Source organism: Electrophorus electricus, chromosome 23, assembly GCF_013358815.1.
Source record: "Electrophorus electricus isolate fEleEle1 chromosome 23, fEleEle1.pri, whole genome shotgun sequence".
Classification (NCBI taxonomy): Eukaryota; Metazoa; Chordata; class Actinopteri; order Gymnotiformes; family Gymnotidae; genus Electrophorus; species Electrophorus electricus.
The window spans coordinates 2770068-2778973 of record NC_049557.1 but is presented as its reverse complement, the minus strand read 5'-3'; positions in this window follow the sequence as shown (position 1 = coordinate 2778973).

Sequence of the window (8906 nt, the reverse complement as noted above, 5' to 3'; positions counted from 1 at the left end):
TCCTTAGACCTTTTACAGTCGTCTATCAGATGATTGCTCAGAGCATCATGAGGGTCTCTACTCTGTTCAAACTGTCTATATCTTGATACACGTTCACCTAATGGATGTTTTGAGCTCAGCATACTATTAAAAGTATTACCACATGCTATTACCACCAGCTCCCCTTAACTCCCCAATAACCAAAACTCTAAAGTGAGTTTAGCAGAGCAAGTAGTTAACTATACCAGGTATACCTGTGAGAACAGAACACCTGTCCAGTGCACTAGATCTGAATTTTGACAGTTGGGTCCAAGTGAAGGCAAGTGCCAGGATATGCTCAATAAGCCAATCCAAACTTTATTCAATACCCTCAGAAGAGGGGCCATCCATGGTGTGTATTTTAAAGACACAAAGGAGTTCTTGCCTCATTTTCCACAGTTCTTTTCATCTTCTAAAGCTGCATTTCAAAGTCTTAGACCAGATCCACAATCAAGTGTGTGTGCTATAACAGCAAAGACCATCCATTGACCGATTGCAAAACAGCACAGTTGGAGAAATACAGTCAAGAGTACTACTGGAGATAGGATAAATACCACACGCCTGTTGAATAGGAAGTGCAAAAGCCCTGTCCCAAATTCTAAAGTTCCGTGCGTTTCAGAAAACCTTGCTGGATTTTTGAACCATTATGTACCTTGAATGGACCTACTGCAGTGCTTAGAAAGCTGGTCAGGTTTTCAAGTTCTTCAAGTGAAGACCCTTGTGCAGCATGTGCCTTCCCTTGTGTTCAGAGGAAAAACTGAAAACAGTCTGCACCTGATGAATAATAATCAATGACTGCTGAGAAAACCTTTTGTGCAGGACAATGTAAAGATGTACACGCAACTATTCGGATACGTACCAGATCGGCGTCAGTCGATTAACCACCACATCCGTTTGTCCCTTTATCAGGCTGTGAACTAAATTTGACATCTCTCCAACGAAGAGATTACAGATTTCTAGGCTACATGTCAGTTGTATGTATCCGAATCGATCAACAGTCCCCTGAAAGGGAGAAGCGGGGCTCTTGTAAGCATCTGCTCTAGCATGCTGAGGAACATCTTCTGCCTCCCTCTCAGCACACAACAGATCAGCTGTTCCCACCACATGCTACATAGCATGCCAGCAACTAGTCTGTCACAGTGATTACCTCACTTGTTGCTAAGCTACAACACCTAACATTGCTTTGTGTGTGTGTGTGTGTGTGTGTGTGGGTATCTCTGTAGATAGCGAGGCAGAGGGGATGGGAAAGGAGAAAGAGAGTTGGGGGTGAGAAAGCTAATTGCTATGATCCATGGTGAAGCTGAGAAATCATTTAGTTGCAGAAATCGAGATGGTGGAATTCAGCAGGAAAGTGCACTGGTGTGTAAATTTAGATGGCGTTATCTTCTGCAGTGACACTGAGCGGCCTTTACTGGTTCATTTGTGTCACATACCACTGGCTACCCAATTTTGTAGCTGTTTGAGGCTATTGAAAACCCTAGGTGATTATTACAGAGTATCAGACTCCAACAGGAGAGAAAACAACATCGACCTATTGTTTTAGAGTAATCACACTAATGTACTTCTGTCACAGCAATTACAGCCGCTTGTTGCTAAGCTACAGGGCTTTTCTGCCTCATGCAGCGTGTGCGTGCGTGTGTGTGTGTGTGTGTGTGTGTGTGTGTGTGTCTTTGTACGACTCAATGTAGTCAAATTTGTATGTGTTGAGGTGAGGTGGGAGGGAAAAGTAATGCTCCTCAGATGCAATTAGTTACCAAGAGATGAAAAGTGAATGTTTCGCGTTTAGGTAGTGGCACCCCTCATGTATCCGCAGAGCAGTCATGCAGCATTTCCAAAAAAAGGAGGGTAAAACAGGACTATCTATGTGCCAATTTATGACAGAATAATGACGTATGGATCTGCATGTGACAAGTAAATTATTATTTTTTTAAATAATATTTAACATTTAGTTAAATCAAGACAAAATTATGCAAATTTGATATCAAGGATTAAACATAGAAGCAGACAAAATTAAGTGCAGACATGTTTATAATTTCTTTCTGGGACTGAAACGTGTTAAAATAAGGTTTTGGACTGTGTAACAATGATGTGTTTAAGAGTGTCTATGGCATATTCAGGTTAGCAATGCATGACTCTGAATGCCTGCTGTGTACTTCACAAAATAACTAACAAAATCTAATTCACATTTATGCTATTTATATAATAAATGGCAGAATTTATATAATGCAAAATGATGAAATTACCTACAAAACTTGAAATACAGACTACAAAATGCACTTGGGTGTTGTCAGGACTGTTAGCAACTGCAACACATGCCACGTCCTACAAAAAGATGGATTTTTTTTAATGATTCCTAAAGGTTCTCATTATAGACTTCTGAAATCATACAATGATGCCAAATAGACAACAGCTACACCAAGCACCTGCAACAGCTGTGATAACATACCCTCAAATGTGGATGGAAATTAAGATCTTCGGCCTACTTATTAAGACCTTATGTTAATGTCACTATCTGACAAAAAATGTACCATCAAGGAAACTCATTTCAAAAGTTATATTAGATTGCCAAGGAAACAGAAATGTTTTGCTTTAATTGAAGTCACATTCTGCTTTGTGAGATTCAAGGCCAGTGAACAAAGTGCACCTTCATTTTGACAATGAAATCCTTTGAGATATCATGAACATCTAAGTTTAACCCACAATGAAACTCAATTCAGTTAATTCCAGACACAGGTACCTTGAAAGCATCTCAGAGTACCAATCATTTTAAAAGAAATAAAATCTAAAAAGGAATATCTGTCTAATGTATCTATGATTTCCTATATCAACTTCATAATACTAAAACACCAAGGTAGGTTTGTGGTATCACACTGGAGTAGAATAGTGATGTAATATTTGAAATATTAACCCTGTATGAGTGCACCAGTTTATATATGCTATATGAAAACTCAAATCTTCTGAAAAATATAAGTGTATTAGAATGGTTAACAGTTTTTGTATGTGTTTATAGTACACCACCCAGCACCTAAAAGTAATTATTAGTAAAAGCACCTGCGATAGGCTTCAAGAATGTATATCGATATTGTTATAATTGCAAAATATTTGCTGCCCAATGTTTGCCCATATGGGAGCAATGACGTACAATCTGTTTTCCTTTAGAGGCCAGCTAAACTAAAATTCTCGTATTAATTACGAAGACTCCTCGAATCACTCAGGGAGGAGTCGGATAAAATGGGAGTTGGTTGGAGGCAGAAGGCCGTGATACAGTCAAGAACTGGATAGCAACAGCAGTGAACGCTGGCACCGCGGTCTCCATGGGAGGAGGCGACACGAAATTCACCAAGCAAAAGACCAAGAATCGTTTCGACTGTCTCACGCTCACGTTCGGGAAGAGTTCAAAACAGAGCGAAAAATAAAATGTAGTTTTTTGTTTTATGTTATGGTATGGACCATTACAGTGGCGCTTCATGCGCAATACTGATAAATGTTATCGTTTACACAGGGTGAGCTTCTCCTGCATTGCTTACACATTCAACCTGCGGCTGATTGCCGTGTTCGTTTGCATGAAAAAGAGGGTGAATATGAAAATAATTCACTACCTAGAGCTGGTGACGAGACTCTCGCAGCCAATGCCAATTCGTTTAAATGCCTACGCAAAAGTGCAAATGGCTTCTATCAAAGTATGTATAAGAGAGCCGTCAGAGTTATAGTCTACTGATATGGCTTGGTGCTTTAATTCTATCTCTTGGGAGCTACTTAGAGCTGTATAACCCCATAGGCCTCCATTACTTATACAAATTAACATTTATGCTTTTGTATTTCGTCGCGTGTGTGCGTGCGTGCGTCACCGTGAAATAACAAGTGGTTAAAGCAGACCTGCATTTTCAGTTAGCAGGCTTTATGGTAGCCTATGCGACAAGAGAAAATGATATAGGTCGGGACAAGAAACAAGGATACTTTGTCTTTCACTGAAGGGTTAAAATTAACATTAGTGGTTATTTCCCATGGCTGTAATAAATTATAGCCTAAATGATTGTTCTAAAAAAGCTTACTTTTATTTAAGAAGTAAAGAATCAGACAATGTGATGAATATCACAATGTGGGGATGTGATAGGCTTACCTGGAATTCTCAACCTTGTCCTCGAGACAATGGCTTTGGCTTCGACTGTAGGCCTGAATGAGAGCTTGTTGCAGTTATCAAGAAATAAAAACAGACAAAAGGGGTAAAGAAATGTGCCTTTTCGAAACGACACACCTCATTCAGTGGATCGAACATGAATCCAATGTATAATCCAAGATCATTTTTTCACGTTCTTTACAAGTAACAGAACAGGAAAATAAAATGAATAAAATAATTAATTAATACACAGAATGGTCACGTCTGGGGAAAAATAACGCAAAACCTGTTTCATTGGAAAGTCAGTGTCGATCGGTTAGCCCCCTTTTTAGCCAGCAGTCGTTATCTCATGTAAACACAGGTTTTAAAAAGGAAAAATATCGTTTCCTCTTTTTTCGTGTGCATGTCATGTCTTCGGGCTTTCCATAAAGCTAGCCTAAGCCTCAACAATACATTCCCATCACACTGGCAGAATTAAATAAATAAATGGTCACTACCAGAATTTGTATATCTTATATTCAGTTTTGGTACCCTAATGTTTAAGCCCGTAATGCTGCATCAGTGTCGTGTTCAGGTACGCAGAATTGAATTCGTAAATAACGACTGACACGCGCTAATAGGGCTACAACACGAGCTGCTTTCTCCCAAGCTTCATTTTCTTGCTGAAATCTAAACCAGATCCGAAGACGTTTTCCTCCGCCACAACGATATCCACATCTTCAGCTGGATTTAATCCGTTTGATAAATCAAGCATCATTCTTCCATAAATCCAGCGCTATGAGCGTTGTCCTTACACACGGTGCAGTCATCCTATGTGTGGATATGTACACAGAGCAAGTAGGCGCCCTATATTTTTAAAACACATACGCCCGATACTGTCTTTGATGTAAAACGCAAAAAAAGATTTGGCACTCATGGCAGTGAGTCGCGATTCGTAGTTGGGACGTAAATCATGTTTTTCAACATAAAGGAGTCATCACTGAATTGAGAAAGGTCATTTAAAATTAAACGAAATTATAATTTTTCTAAGGTTAGTAGGAAATAGCGAATCCAGTCTGCCATCAGTCAGGCTCTCCCTCGGTTTCTTCCGGAAACGACAAAGCAGGTCTCGGGAAGTTCCGACAGGATCAGTGATGCTGCGCTCTTCAGGATAACAGTGAGGTGCACTGTCGTATATAAAAGCTATCATGAAACGCAAACTTACAGGGTTATAGGGTTAAGAAATTGTGCGATCATATCCTATATGCTGATAGATAGATAGATAGATAGATAGATAGATAGATAGATAGATAGATAGATAGATAGATAGATAGATAGATAGATAGATAGATAGATAGATAGATAGATAGATAGATAGATAGATAGATAGATAGATAGATAGATCCTTGTATTACGAATGGAGAGTAGCACAATACATAATTTGTGCATTAACATGGGTAGTCAGTGAAAAGCTAAAGATACTCCCCTGTATGGAAATATGTACTCTACAATACCTGATGCAGGAGCATATGTATATACTTGTACTCTGTTTTGAAAATTCTCAAGTCTGCTCACAGAAGTTTTATTGGAGATTGCTTCTCTACTCACACATACGAGGTGAATTTGAAAGTTTAGTGGTCATGTCTTACTGTAATAAAAAATCTGAATTTATTTTATGAAGTTAAAAAAATAAAAACTGTTTTGTCAAGAGTTAACATATTTTATAAAACACAGAGGGACCTGTGTTTAAAAGAAACTTCATGTGCAGGAGAGATTGCAAGATGGTCGGCATTCAAAGGTCTGTCTGGTCCTGATTACTTACAGTATCACCTGAGAAATCCACACAGAATTTCTCTAGCCTGCTTTGTCAGATGCATGTCCTTTGACTCAGTACACATTTGACTGAAATGAGGAACGTGGGAAACCAGCTCACCCAGTGTGCTCTTGGTGCAGGAGCATTTAGTCTGTCTGTGAGTTGCTGGTAAAAAGGTGTTTTGTCTCTGCATGACACAATGCTCCGCCGTGTGCCCTTATGCCTGCCTGAGCAGCTGCTTGAACCGCTGGAAGCCCAGTGAACAGATGGCCTCACCTGACAAAATGGAAAAGTGCCCAGGACACATAGACAGCCACTGGAAAGGATTAAAATGAGAATGTGCGAGCCCATCTGTGAAAGAGAGGTAAATGTGACATTGGATTTGAGGTCCAGGTTTGAATGCCACTACTCTACTCCTTTTTTTCTGTTCATGTTCTAAGATGAACACGGGACACATTTAATAAACCAAACTCAGGCTAGTATGTGACTTGACTTAATTCACTTCACCAATCACATGTCATTTTATAATCTAATTCTGAGTAATATAATATGCTTTTTAAACCTTGGTCAGTATATGAACATGAGTAAAAGTGCATGGCAACTGTAGTAATGTATTAATTATTTGTGTGTGTGTGTGTGTGTTTCTTTCTGTGGGTTTGTCATTACTTAGGTGTTACAAAAAACTGCTTTCTCCATACCTACTATGAAATGGAAGACGTGTCACTTTAAACTCCCTGACTGAGTCTGTGTCATTGGTCTAAAAACACTAGCGCCTCATAGTGGGCAAATGTTCATTCTTTTGCTGTATAAAGGAGAAGATTGCACACAGGTGACATGAGGTTCTAGAATCTAGATTTCTCCTTTAACACAGGCACTTCCTAGTGCTGTGTCACAATGTACACTTATTGTCATACTGCAATTTCAGAGTGCTTGAAGGACTTAATTACTGTCGAGAGACCACAATTTCTTACTCATTTGTAGACTGATTCATTTTTAAGGCTGAAACTAAAGAGCCATACATCATATTATGCATGTCAGCTTTTGCTGAGCTCCAGCTCCAAAAATAAGGCCACATTCATGCTCTTGATGGTCTGAACACTATGTGATTCATCACAGTAAAAAGTAAATTCTGCTCCTATGAAACTGTTTACCTTAGCACATTTGTCAGGGCATGAACACATGCACATGTTTTTCACAGAAATCAGAATGCAACAGTCAATGTACAAGGCATATGCGGTGTTAGCAGTTCACATTTGCCAACCACAAAAATAAGTGATCTGAACAAAACAGGCTGTCAGCATGAAGTCTCGTCATCATTTACCTCAGGAGGACAGTCCCACAGATCAATTTTCTTTAAGTTTTTTGTTGCCTTCCTCTTAAATTCTACATGTGATTTAGTTTTTTAAAAAAAGAATGTGATGGGTATAATGGCAAAGGCATTTTAGAGAAATAGCAGAGCCTTCATTAATGACATTGATGACCACGCTAGTGCAGACGATGACAGCTGTGGTGCTTTTGATTACAACTGTTAAATGTGTAAGGTACATCAAAATTCCATAAACAAAGTAAAGTGAAACATAATTTTAAAAAAATTGCAATTTTGAACTAAGCCCTGATTCACACACTCACGCACATGTGAAAATGTCTGCTGTTCCAGTTTTGTCCCTGTAGCCAGTCAGGGTCAAATTGTGGGCCACCTAGTTTCAGTAACAACGGCACCACAGAAAAGGCTCAAATCAGCTGAATCTCATATATATGGCACACCTACAAAGAGAATTACTGAGTCATAGAATATTACACAAATTATGGATGAATCACTATATTCAGAAGTATTTTCATATAGTAGCTGTGGATATGTGTAAAAATAGACCAGATATAGAGAGAGATAGAAAGAACTACAGATAACAATGTGTTTATTATAGGCATTATTACAATTTTTCACAATGTTCCTGTCATTTCTTAAAAACACTTTAGTCTGGGAGTTGAAATAAAAGCAAATAAGGTCATGAAATTAAATACAAGTGATAACATTAAATGGCAGCAAATGATGACAAAATTGATTGAATAACCTTAAAAACATCTAAGCTGTGTCTAAAACTGTATCCTATTCACTATATAAAGTGCAACTTTGGGGTTCTGCCATCTTGTAGTCTTGTCACATAGTGCAGGATATCCAGTGCACTATAAGAATTCCACCGCACAGCAACAAGTAGTGTATAAACAAAGTACCCCAGCAAGCAAGGAATATTCATAATTCACCATGTTGTTTGGTTTGAATATTCACATCCAGTTTCTCTCAGGAAACTGAGGAATGATGGTGATGTCTTCATAAATTTCACAGGTCTTTTACAAATGTCAGTAGCAAGGAAAACAAGAAATGCCTTCAGTTCTTCAAAGTTCTTTCTGCAAACACAGAGTTTGAATTTGTAGTTTATAGTGAATTTGTAGGTTCACGACAAGTATTTTTATGTTTAAAATCTTTTTTTACAAGCTAGCTAGCTAATTAGCTACCAAGCCATTTGATAATCTCAGGGACTGATGAAGATGTGGTAACCATGTGAACTCAGAAGGAGCATCTTTTTTTTGGGGGGGGGGGGGGGGGAGGCATGTGAATCAACAAGGATGATTACTTTTGTGAAACTGTATGGCAACCCCTTATGCATAGTGTAATGGTTCACCACCTTCTCAAATTCTGTTCCGTTTAATAGTCCTCTATGTAGGGATCCAAATTGTAAGGGATAGGGAATAGGGCACATCTCATTTGTGTTTTTTACCTAGAATTTTTGAATTTAACAAAACATTTTGTAACAATGGCCGTGAATATTTTGTCAGTGTCATAAGAAAACCTCATAACTTCAAAAGTAGAAGTGAAAACAATATTCCAATGTATTTATTATGTTTTTTAAATACAAAGCCATTTTAGACTATTGGATAGTAGACGATTTATTGAAATACATAAATTGTTCCCAACAGCTGATA